This window comes from Hirundo rustica, chromosome Z (assembly GCF_015227805.2).
Source record: "Hirundo rustica isolate bHirRus1 chromosome Z, bHirRus1.pri.v3, whole genome shotgun sequence".
Taxonomy (NCBI): domain Eukaryota; kingdom Metazoa; phylum Chordata; class Aves; order Passeriformes; family Hirundinidae; genus Hirundo; species Hirundo rustica.
In genome coordinates, this window is record NC_053488.1 from 20,675,738 (window position 1) to 20,689,237 (window position 13,500).

Sequence of the window (13,500 nt, forward strand, 5' to 3'; positions counted from 1 at the left end):
GGTTAAGCACTCAGCACTTAGTCTCCTAGCAACTTGGGAGAGGGGAAAAAGTTCTCCAGGAGACTTAACCCTCAACACCCACACAGCAAAGAACTATGTCCCTTTTGTCTCTGATATACAAGCAGCCACTCTGCAGGCACAGGGAGAGCAAGGTGCTGGCAGGGGGACAACAGGAAAGTGTTTTGGAGGGGCTTTGCAGGGGGAAAGATGGGGTTTGGGGACAGTAGCTGGGTAATTCTGCTTCCTGATTGTGATATATGTCCTAAAGTTAATTCGTGTTGATAGATAAAATTTAATATCATCTAAATAAATGTAAGGTTTTATTTTAATCCAACAAACTCTGAGTTAACTCAGAGTTAAGCAACTCAGAAGAGGGTGCAGGAATTCCTCTCGCTTGAAAGGACAAGGGAGGGGGAAACACGAGACATAACATGATTAAGAATTACCAGGAGGGAGACACAAACATGCATCAACTACCAGGAGAGAGACACAAACATGCTTTGGCTACAGATCGTTAAAAAGGAATGTAACATCTGCTCTGAAGTTACTTCATGTTAATAGAATATAAATTGTAATACTGAATGTATGATTATAAGTCCTGTATAAAGTAGCATGTTAGAAGTTAGGTTTTGTTTTAGCATTTTGTGGGTTAACTTGGGAAGAAGGGGGATTCAACAGAATACAAAATATCCCTAGCCTGAAAAGGTTTGGGAGGGACACGGAAAGAGCTTGATTGGAATTACCAGAAAGGAGGACAAAAGACTGTCACTGCCAGGAATCGCTGAAAGGAAACAAAGGGCAACGGAACACAGAGATGATAGCCCGGAGAACCCGATGATGGTTTCAGATCTGTATCTCGATGGTCTCCGGCCAAAATCAGCATGTCTACACCACACCTGGAACCGACCATCGACAGCATTGTCCTCCTCCGCTGATCCATTCAGACTCTTAGAACTGAAACTTGCATACTTAATGAAGCTGCTTCAGATGGAGGACTTACATCATCTCAGGCCTCTCTCCGCGATCCAGTGTATAAAAAGAGGCTGCTGCAAACCCCAGATGTGAACTTGGGGATAACAGACTGGCAGAGTGTGTTATCGTTGTTCACCCGGCGCCGACCCCGGGCTCCACGCTGTCCTTTTAATTGTGGCTGTCCGAGACTGTTATTTTGTCTCTTAATAAATTTCCAAATTTTGATTTATCGAATTTGGTCTTCTCATTTATAATATATGCTAACTACGATCCGTGAATCCCTTACAATTAAGTTAATACCCAGTGCTACTATCAGATCCCTTCCTAACAAGTTATAATCAGCTTCCTCCACCAATAACATGTCCCCGCAACAAAATTTAGTATCTGATTCAATTTCTACATTCTTTACTATGGGAACTTTAAAAGGTTCCCCTTTTGCCCCTATAACCACCATAAAGTCCTTGCTGACCTGGCATCCTGGGGGTAACTGTTTAAATGTGCTTTTCTCGGCCCCAGAGTCTACTAAAAAGTCCATCTTCGTTCCCTTGGGTCCAATTTTTAATGTTATCAAGGGCTCTTCTGATGTTATGGACCCCAAAATGTAGAGCCCTTGACATCCCTAATCTTCTTGAAACATCCTTTCATCCCTCATCCTTTTCGGGCAATCCCTTTTTACGTGTCCTTTTTTCTTACAGTAAAAGCATTCCAACCCCTCTGCTTGATTCACCGGGGTCCCTTTCTGTGGACGCACTGGTCCCTTCGATGGTCCTTTCTTTAGAGGTTTTTCTGAAGCCCGGGGCCGTTCCTGTTTTTGGGCTTCCCTTACAGCTGCTACCAGTACTCGAGCTTGTATTTTCTGCTTTTCCTCATCTCTCCTCATATATATTTTCTGAGCTTCCCTCAATAGCTCCTGTAATCCCTTCTCTTGCCACCCTTCAATTTTCTCTAACTTTTTCCGTATATCCTCCCATGATTTTGCTACAAACTGGGTTTTTAGCAAGACTTCTCCCACAGGAGAGTCAGGGTCTGTTCCTGAATATATTTGTAGACTTTTCCTTAACCTTTCTTACCATTTGGTAGGGGTTTCCTCCTTCCCTTGGCATTCCCCAAAAACCTTACTCAGATTCTGCCCCCGGGGTACGGCTTCCCTGATTCCCTGAATGATTATGTTCCTCATATCGATCATATTTCTTCTACCCTCCTCGGTCTGGGCATTCCATCGGGGATCCTGGCTTGGCCATTTCTGATCTCCCGGGGTACTTTGAGGGTTCCGCCGCTCCCATTCCCTTATTCCTGCCTGTCGTATCATTTCTCTCTCTTCCGTGTTAAATAAGGACCTCAAAATGGCTGTGAGATCCTCATAGGAATATATACTAGTTCCCAAAAACTCATCCAGCCTTTCAGATACTCCTAAGGGGTCATCCATAAGCTTTCCCATCTCCTTTTTGAAAGCTCTCACATCGCTGGTGTTAATCGGGACGTTTACGTACCCGATAATTCCAGGGGCAGTTGGTACTTCTCTTAAGGGAAATAGATTTGCCTTTTCCCCTTCCCCTTCACTCTCTGCCTCATTCATTCTCTTTAGCTGTCTCCTAGTCCTCCTAGCGGGTGGGGCATGCTTAGCTTCTGCTGGGACCTGCGGTGCCATGGGAGCGGGACTAAAGAACGCCACCAGATCTAATTCAAGCGGCTGGCCATCGAGGAGCGGGGCAGGGGCGTGGGGAACCTGCACCACCCCCCCTGATGGCCGAGGAGCCGGCACCAGTTCTAGCGGGGGAGGGAGCCCAACCGGGGGGAACGAGGCCCCACGTTGTGACCTTAACGGAGGGGCAGATGGAGGGGGTGAGGGTCCGGGGATCCCTTGCCCCAAAGGATCTCCCAATCTCCCGGGGTTTTGAGGTTCATCTGGACCTGGGAGGGGAGGGGCTGAGGGCACTAGGTAAGGTGGGGGAAGGTTATCTAAAGGTTCCCACTTATCCCCTGAGACAGAGGTAGGACACTTTAATTTCACAGGGAAAATCCTAGCATCGATCTTTTCCCAGATCCCTGCATATCCCTGTTCCTCTTCACTTCCCCTCTCCTTAACATAAAGTGTTAGTGCTTTGCAAACCCATTCCTCAAATGTCCCAAAAATGGGCCAAGTTACATGGTCCCGTATTTCCACCCCTCCCCATATTTCCATACAGTAATGCACCATCTGACTCTTTGACTTCTTTCTCCTTATGGGGCACTCGTCCCAATGTTCTAACATCCATCCCAATGGACTCTTAATCGGGATTTCAGGGATCCCTTTACCGGTTCCCTGTTTGGCTTTTCTTAAAGCCTTTTTACTATTCTTACTTTTCGTTTGCCCCATGGTATGGGTCCACCAGATACTGTCCCTTTAAGAGTGATCGCTCCCCCTCAGGGTGTTCTCTGGTGATTGCGAGCTCTCCTTTCTCTCTTCCTTGGACCTTTCCCGGTCCTAGGCTGAAAAGTTTACCAGTCCCCGGAACTCTTGCAAGGACGTAACCTTCCCTTTCAGCCTTCCTGTGACCGACCCCCCCTTTCCGAAAACTCCCCGAGTTTTCAGGGCTTAACGTGTGAGGTGCGTTTTACCCCCGAAACTTTCGCTTCCCCCGCAACCGACCACGCCCCTCGTGGGACAATGGAACTGCGATTTTGGGGTCCCACTCGCTTCGTGATAAATCACGTCTCACTTCACACGCTCGGTCACCCCCACTCAACCACGCAATACTTACGATCCTTTTCCTGCGTGGGCTCTTCGTGCACGTAGACTTTTACGAGTAGATTTCTTCGCCGCGGCTCCGGAGGTTCTGCTCCCCAAAACCTCCCCGAGTTCCCCGAGAGCTATGACCTCGCCTATCCCCTTTTAAATGTGGCTTTTTGCTGTTTTAGTCCGTCGTGTGGTTGATCGGTTCCACCCGGCTCTCCCAGCTCTGCCAGGCCGCTGAATTCAGCAGGGCGCCTCCTGGTCAGAGACGGGGGTCCCACGGGGGTCCCGGTATCACTCCAATCACGTCGGGGTCACCAGAAATTGTTATAAATGAGAGGACCAAATTCGATAAATCAAAATTTGGAAATTTATTAAGAGACAAAATAACAGTCTCGGACAGCCACAATTAAAAGGACAGCGTGGAGCCCGGGGTCGGCGCCGGGTGAACAACGATAACACACTCTGCCAGTCTGTTATCCCCAAGTTCACATCTGGGGTTTGCAGCAGCCTCTTTTTATACACTGGATCGCGGAGAGAGGCCTGAGATGATGTAAGTCCTCCATCTGAAGCAGCTTCATTAAGTATGCAAGTTTCAGTTCTAAGAGTCTGAATGGATCAGCGGAGGAGGACAATGCTGTCGATGGTCGGTTCCAGGTGTGGTGTAGACATGCTGATTTTGGCCGGAGACCATCGAGATACAGATCTGAAACCATCATCGGGTTCTCTGGGCTATCATCTCTGTGTTCCGTTGCCCTTTGTTTCCTTTCAGCGATTCCTGGCAGTGACAGTCTTTTGTCCTCCTTTCTGGTAATTCCAATCAAGCTCTTTCCGTGTCCCTCCCAAACCTTTTCAGGCTAGGGATATTTTGTATTCTGTTGAATCCCCCTTCTTCCCAAGTTAACCCACAAAATGCTAAAACAAAACCTAACTTCTAACATGCTACTTTATACAGGACTTATAATCATACATTCAGTATTACAATTTATATTCTATTAACATGAAGTAACTTCAGAGCAGATGTTACATTCCTTTTTAACGATCTGTAGCCAAAGCATGTTTGTGTCTCTCTCCTGGTAGTTGATGCATGTTTGTGTCTCCCTCCTGGTAATTCTTAATCATGTTATGTCTCGTGTTTCCCCCTCCCTTGTCCTTTCAAGCGAGAGGAATTCCTGCACCCTCTTCTGAGTTGCTTAACTCTGAGTTAACTCAGAGTTTGTTGGATTAAAATAAAACCTTACATTTATTTAGATGATATTAAATTTTATCTATCAACACGAATTAACTTTAGGACATATATCACAATCAGGAAGCAGAATTACCCAGCTACTGTCCCCAAACCCCATCTTTCCCCCTGCAAAGCCCCTCCAAAACACTTTCCTGTTGTCCCCCTGCCAGCACCTTGCTCTCCCTGTGCCTGCAGAGTGGCTGCTTGTATATCAGAGACAAAAGGGACATAGTTCTTTGCTGTGTGGGTGTTGAGGGTTAAGTCTCCTGGAGAACTTTTTCCCCTCTCCCAAGTTGCTAGGAGACTAAGTGCTGAGTGCTTAACCTGGACAAAAGAACTGATAACTTAGTTTTTGGGGGAGGGAGAAAAACTCCCGGAGAGAGCTGAGGGTGGGGGGATCTCGCGGCTCTTTTTCTTTCGGGGAGGAGCACCAATCGGGCCACTGCTGGCTGCTGGAGTCCACGGTTAATGAAGGAGTCTGGTCCTGGGAATTCTGCCATCTGTTGGAGTGAGAAAGATAAAGATTTTAACAAAGGGTCCAGGCCATTAGTTATTAGCAGTTAGTAGTTAGTTGTGGGTATCCTCTGTTCTATGTATCAATGTTATCTGTTAGTTATCTGTTTAATGTACTGTTGTACCCTAAAACCCAATCGTAAATGCACTGATTCTGTGGTTCGAATGTTACATTCATCCCGTCCCGTACTTTCCCTGCACCCCTACCTTAGTCTGTAAGCCCTGCTGCTCTCCGAGACACCGCCCACATACCAGCCTGCCCATCAACTTGGGGGCCTCGCCCACTCCTCGCCTGCTCTGGGCCTGTCACCGCCTCTATGCAAATCGAGTATAGCCGGAAGTGAGTCCAGAACCAAGAACCGCTCAGAACAGCGAGCCTGATCAAGACCCGGAGAGACGGAATGCAGCGCTGAGTGGGGAAAGAGCCAAGGTAGCTGCCAGTATCATCTATAAACACCGAAGAGGGGTCGCCATAACCTCTGAAGTCCCTGCTAAGAGTCACCCCCCTAGACATTCGAGCCATCAGCGAGCCTAGGGACTCCCGTGAGGCGTGGCTTCCGGCTCTGCGACGACAGCGACGCAGATCCGACGAGACCTCCTCCTCGGCGGTGTCCGGCTGGTGCAGCGTGGGCAAGGGCATCCCTACCCCGAGCCGTCCCTCTGCTGAAATCACTAATAAAGGCATTAAAAGGAGATAACATCGACTCCTGCCTATTTATAACAATTTTGGGGGCTCGTCCGGGATCGCCACGCCCAGAAGAGGACGAAGAAGGGAAGGCGCCGCCCATCTTCGAACTCCTGGGACAGCTGGCGAACATCGGACCCCAGCAACGAGGGACGCAGCATCGAGGAAGACAGCGCCGAGGAGCGCCGGCTGGTAAGTATAGCCGGTGGCGGGAGTGGAGGCGAGCGAGTGTGGTGTGAATGAGACGGGGGGCCGGCAGCTCGGACCTCCGAAGCGAGTGTGGACCCCTTAGTACCGCGGTTCCGGGACTCCCGCGAGGGGGCCGGCCGGGAACAGGGGGAAGCGAGTGGAGCTTGAGCGAGTGAGGCGCCTCCAGGGGCATAGTGGGCCCCCCTCCGAACGGGCGGAGGAAACCTAGGGTGTGAGTGGCCCGTGTGAGGTTGATAGGCAACTGGTAGGAGGCCCCACTAGGGATCCCCCCCCACAAGGGTAGTGGCTGGGCCCTGAGGGCGGGTCAACAGGCTACCCGGGGTAGTGGCTGAGGCCCTGAGGGTGGGTCGGCAGGCTACCCAGCGAGCAAGGGCGGTAGGAAGCCCGTAGCGCGGCGGCTGGGGTCCTAAGGGCGGACCTACGGGCCGGCAACGAGGGGGTGCGCCGCTAATCCGGCGTAGTACGGTGGGACCAAGAGTGCGAGCCTTACACTGGGCGGGGGTAGCTCAAAGGGGAGTTATGCTACCGGGTGTAAGGGACCTGCCCTGGCGGGGGTAGACGTGCAAACCGGACGGGAGTGTTGGGCGGGGGTACCACTAGGGTACGCTACCGGACACGTTGGGACCGTTGGGCGGAGGCGTCTACGCTATCCGGGGGCAGCCCACCGGCGGGCGGACAGGACGCTGTCCCGGGTGGGAGTGTGTGTGGTTAGGGAATTACTGAGGTGCGAGTAGTTCAAAGCTAGGGACAGAGTGAGTGTCGCACCGCGACGCACTAATCCTGGCTGCAGGCGGTGCCTGACACCTTGGGCCCCGGTCTATCGGCCGTCTGCGGGGATTAGTTTAGTGTGGCGTCGTGAGTAAGAGAGGGACAGTGGCTGGGCCCTGAGGGCGGGCCAACAGGCTGTCTGAGAGAGTGAAAGAGGGATAGTGGCCAGGACCTAAGGGCGTGCCAGTAAGCTATCCAGAGTAAATGAAATTTTAGATTTTAGTTGCCCGTCTTTAAAATTTCCGTTTGAGTAGGGGCACCTTATAAGATTTTAGTTCAAGAAAGGTCGCTTTTCTAGTTTGCGTTGTCCTGTCGTAAAATTTCCTTTTGGGTAAGGACACAGTAGAGTATTTTCATTTGACCAAGTAAGAATGGGTGTGTGCGGAAGTAAGATCAGGAAGGAGAGGAAAGCGGGAAAAGGGAAGGTAGCTAACATCCCTTCTGATAGCCCACTAGGGAGAATGTTAGACCAGTGGGAGAACAATGAGAAAACTAAGAACTTAAACAAAGTGAAAATGATTCACTATTGCGTGGAAGTATGGCCAACCCTTAATCTACCCGGGGAATGGCCATGGTACGGTACCACCGACTCTTGGATGAGCTCACAGTTAAACCAATATTTGAGAGCCCAAGAGGAAGTAGACACAGAGCAGCTAAGGTATGCTGCTTGCTGGATGCATGTAAGATCAGGTACCGAGACAGTAAAAATTTGCAAGATGCAGGAAAAGGAAGGGAAAAATAAAGATAATAAAGAAGAGAAGGGTCCTGTATGGGACCCCCTTGAGCACTTACCCCCTCCTCCTATTTACCCTGATCTACCCCAAGTCAGTCCTCAGACCCCTTCCTCACCAGTTTCCTTCCCTGTACCTAATTCCCCTTCCCCTAATTTTTCGGTAGATACGTCCCCGATGGGGACTAATTTTTCTATGAATGCCCCTCTAGTAGGTGCTGTGAATTTTTCTGGGAATACACCCCTAACAGTAACATCTCATAGCTCTAGTAAAAACCCCTTTTATAGCTTTGTAGCTTCTCCTACTCCTCCTTCAGTCTCGCAGCCAGTCTCTCCAAACTCCATACATTCTCCATCGCCATCTAAACTTCCTGTTCCACCTCGTAGCTGGGAGCTAGACCTTAACACCCCGAATACGGACCCCTCTCACAGTACCAACCTCATAGGGGCAACTGAAGTCCCAGAGGGACATAACTATAACACCCGGTCCAGAACTAAACTTTTCCCCTTAAGGGAAGTCCCGATGGGTGGAGTTGCAGGAGGGGTCGGTTTTGTAAATGCTCCACTAACAGCTTCAGAGGTGAGGAATTTCAAGAAAGAACTGGGAAACCTAGTAGAGGACCCTGTAGGAATATCAAATCAAGTTGATCAATTTCTGGGCCCCAATACTTACACGTGGGGAGAGATGAATTCGATTCTGAAGATTTTATTTAGCCCAGAAGAGATTAGAATGATTAGGACCGCCGGGATGAAAACTTGGGAGAAAGAAAACAGAACGGGTCCGCCAGGGGATTACAAATTACCAGTCGTAGATCCGAGGTGGGATCCGAACAGGGAGGAAGACCGGAGAAGTATGGACGACTATCGGAGTCTAATAGTTAAAGGTATAAAGGAATCAGTACCCCGAAGCAATAATACCAGATTAGCATTTGATAATATGCAGGGGAAAGACGAGACTCCCGCAACCTGGTTAAACAGGTTAAAGAGGAATTTTCAACTTTATTCAAGTATAGACCCCGATAGTCCCGAGGGTCAGGTGTTGTTAAAGACACAGTTCGTCACCAAGTCCTGGCCCGATATTAGGAGGAAATTAGAAAAAATAGAAGACTGGCAAGAAAAAGACGTAAATGAGTTGTTAAGAGAGGCTTTAAAGGTCTATCTAAGAAGGGAGGAGGAGAAAACCAAGACGAAAGCAAAGATAATGGTGGCTGTAGCAAGAGAAGCGATACAAGATCAAAACCCTCCCAATCGGAGAAGTACCAAGTCAGGGGGAGGAAGGGCCTTACCACCTTGGAAGACTCCTGGGAGGCCAGGAGAGGACAGAAAATGCTTCTATTGTGGGGAGGTTGGACACATAAGAAGAGAGTGTCAGAAATTATCCTTTGATGAAGCCATCACAAAAGAACAGGATGCCTTAGAGAAGCTATTAAAGGGCGAAAACAACGAGGATTAGGGGTGTCATGGGCTCTATGCACTAGGGGACCCGATGTACCACCGAGGTGAGCCCATAGTAAATTTTGAAGTGGGTCCCCAACACGAGGAATATGAATTTTTAGTAGACACTGGAGCAGACCGATCCAGTATTAGGAAGCTTCCAGTGGGAGTTAAGGTCGGAACTAGAACATGTGAGGTCGTAGGGGCGGAGGGGAAACCATTCACAGCCTCAATTATAGAAGGAATAGAGGTCAAAGGGAATTCCAAACAAATAAGAGCGGATTTTATTTATTTACCGGACCTAGAGAGCAACCTATTGGGACGCGATTTGCAAGTACTATTAGGAATAGGAGTTATCCCCGAAGGCGGCCAAATGAAAGTAAAGATTATGAAATTAACTGCCGGAGACATAGAGGAAATAAACCCAGAGGTATGGGCAGAAGGAGGGAAGAGCGGCCTCCTGAATATACCACCTATAGAAGTTAAAATGCAACCAGGAACTCCTCCCATCAGGATAAAACAGTATCCAATGTCTTTGGAAGGAAAGAAAGGGTTGATCCCCATTATTGAACAACTGTTAAAAGAAGGCATCCTGGAACCATGCATGTCCCCACATAACACACCCATCTTAGCTGTGAAGAAAGCGGAAGGGAAATATCGATTGGTTCAGGATTTACGGGAGATTAATAAGAGGACTATCACCAAACACCCTGTAGTCCCTAATCCATACAATCTCCTGAGCCAGATTCCCCAAGAGCATGCCTGGTTCACCACCATAGATTTGAAAGATGCATTTTGGGCATGTCCACTAGCAGAGGAGAGCAGAGACTGGTTTGCGTTCGAATGGGACCATCCTGAAACAAAGAGGAGACAGCAGCTAAGATGGACACGCCTACCCCAAGGGTTCACTGAGTCACCAAATTTATTTGGGCAAGCTTTGGAAAGGCTGCTAGAGCAATTCACCCCAGAAAGACAGGTGCAAATCCTCCAGTATGTGGATGATTTACTAATTTCAGGAGAAAACCAACTTGAAGTGAGAACCACCAGCATTAAACTCCTGAATTTTCTGGAGGAAAAAGGGCTGAAAGTATCAAAAAAGAAATTACAATTCGTGAAACCAGAAGTGACCTATTTGGGGCATTTGATTGGCAAAGGATACAAGAAATTAAGCCCTGAAAGGATTGCTGGAATAATAGCAATACCTGCTCCAAAAACCAAAAGAGACATAAGAAAATTATTAGGCCTTTTCGGGTATTGCAGACATTGGATTGATGAGTACACCCAAAATGTGAGATTCCTTTATGATAAATTGGTAAGTCCAGAGCCCATAGAGTGGACACAAGAGGATGAAAAACAATTGGAAAAACTAAAAAACAAGTTGTCCACTGCACCTGTCCTGAGCCTGCCCGATCTGAAGAAAGAATTCGATCTATTTGTGAACACCGAAGGAGGAGTGGCCTATGGTGTGTTAGCTCAGGAGTGGGGAGGGTGCAAAAAGCCAATTGCTTTCCTTTCCAAAATATTAGATCCTGTAGCCCGAGGGTGGCCAGCCTGTCTGCAAGCTGTAGCCGCCACCGCAGTGTTGGTTGAGGAGTCCCAAAAGCTCACATTAAATGGAAAAATTCAAATTCATACACCTCATGATATCAAAACAGTTTTGAGCCAAAAAGCCCCGGGGTGGGTAACCGATTCCCGGATCCTGAAATATGAGATCACTTTAATAAACTCGGAGAACTTGAGGTTAACAGTTTCCAAAAACCTGAACCCTGCACAGTTCCTCTCTGGGGAACCACCTCCAGACTTGGAGCATGATTGTCTGGAACTTATGAGTCTCCAGACGAAGGTAAGGGAAGATTTGGAAAGTACTCCCTTACCTTATGGAAAAAGGTTATTCACTGATGGATCATCACGAGTTCTAGAGGGGAAAAGAGTTTCAGGGTATGCAGTGGTAGAAGGATCCACCATAGAAGACATTCAAGTTCGAGAAACGGGAAAGTTACCCTCGAGTTGGTCTGCCCAACTCTGCGAAATTTATGCTGTAAAAAGGGGACTAGACCTATTAGGAGGAGACCGGGGAACTATTTACACCGATTCGAAGTACGCTTTTGGGATAGTCCATACCTTCGGAAAGATCTGGGAGGAACGGGGATATCTCAATTCAAAAGGGAAAGACCTAGTGCATAAGGAAATGATAAGATCAGTTTTAACGTCCTTGTTAAAACCCATTGAGATTGCTGTAGTACATGTAAAAGGACATCAAAAAGAAACCACATTTGAAGGGAAAGGGAACCAACTAGCAGACAAAGAAGCAAAAAGAGCAGCTCAAGACCCCAAAGGATCAATTAGAATATTAGCCTTAAATGAAACATCAGAGGAAGAGGGAGGGGAAGAGAAACCGAAGTATGATAGAACAGAATTAAAAGCGATCAAGGACCTAGGAATGAGGAAGGGAGAGCATGGGGAATGGTTAACTCCGGATGGCAGGAAGTTTTTGAATAAACCCCTAGCCAGAAGGATTTTAACCGAAATTCACGAACTAACCCACTGGGGAACCCAGGGATTATGTGATCATTTCTTAAAAGAAAACTTTTGCATAGGAATATACAGCATAGCAAAAGCCATAACGCAAGGGTGTACGATCTGCCAAAAAGTCAACCAACGGATAGCGAGGAAAGCCATACCTGGAGGGAGGGAACTAGCTCTGAGACCATTTCAGAGTATTCAGATTGACTTCACTGAGATGCCTCAAATCCAAGGGTACAAACATCTATTGGTCATGGTCGACCACCTTACTCATTGGATAGAGTCGTTCCCGACCAAAAAGGAAACAGCGGAAGTAGTGGTAAAAATACTCCTAGAGCACATAATCCCTCGGTATGGGTTAGTAAATAACATTGATTCGGACAGGGGAACTCATTTTACTGCTAAAATTCTGCGCCAAATTGTTAAAGAATTAGGCATAAATTGGAGATTGCACACCCCCTGGCACCCCCAGAGCTCAGGGAGGGTGGAAAGAATGAACCAGACCCTTAAAAACGTATTAACAAAATTAATCGAAGAAACACAGTTAAATTGGTTAAAGTGTCTACCCCTAGCTCTCCTGAGAATCAGAACTAGGCCAAGATCGGATATAGGGGCTTCCCCCTATGAGATGATGTTCGGGCTCCCCTTTCTTTTAACAACCCACAGCACCGGGGAATATATAGAAGGTGATACAGCCGCCCGAAAGTATTTACAGACCATCGGTAAAACACTAGAAAACCTCAGAATAAAAGGGTATATTCCTCAGACTTCCCCACTCGACGCTAACATACATCAAATAAATCCTGGGGATTGGGTTTTAATTAAATCTTGGAGCACTACCCCATTGACCCCAAAATTTGAAGGTCCTTTCCAGGTACTCCTAACCACTCATACCGCGGTACGCACTAAAGAAAGAGGCTGGACCCACATCACTAGAGTAAAAGGACCTGTGTCACCCCCAAGTGAACCCCCAGACCTAAGCCAACCAGCTGACTCCTCCGATTGGACGGTAACCCCGCAACTGGACCCGCTAAAACTGACGTTTAAAAGGAAAACAAAAACTCAGTAGAAGACTGGAGCAACCCAGTTGAGCCCCAGAGACTGTTAAAGAACTGTGATTAAGAAATTAATTCAAGCGAAAGAAAGTTATTATAAATCACTTGCTGTTGTATTAAGTTTGAAAATTGTTAACATTGTGTAATAAAAGTTCAGTTAATGTTAAAAGCAGTTAAGCAAATAGATAAGTAAATTAGAACATATATTCAAATTTCTCTCCTAGAGCAATCTTTAGAAGGGCGAAATAACCAAATTAACCTCCAAGTGGAAGGAAAGATAACTACAGAACCCTAAGGACTAAACGCGGAGAGCCCCTAAGTCCCAAGAGGCAAGCCCAGGTGAGACCAAAACAATCATGGTTCATACTGGACTCTTGGGGAAGCTGATAGGACTGATACTAGTCCTAGCGATGAATAAACATACAGAAGGGGCCGCTTGCACAAAGTGCTATTCACCCATCTATGATGGGGAGGATTTACAGCAGTTGATAAGGGTTCATACGAATGTAAACCCCACTTGTTTTGAGGCCGGACAACTTACCTCCTGCCAAGAGGAAGGTAAGAAATATTGGGTTGCTAAGAATATAGCCAATTATAGGCAGCGTCTGACTGGAGAATGCCCTATGAGAGAATGGTTCTGCTTAGAAAAGATAGACAATCAGGAAGGGG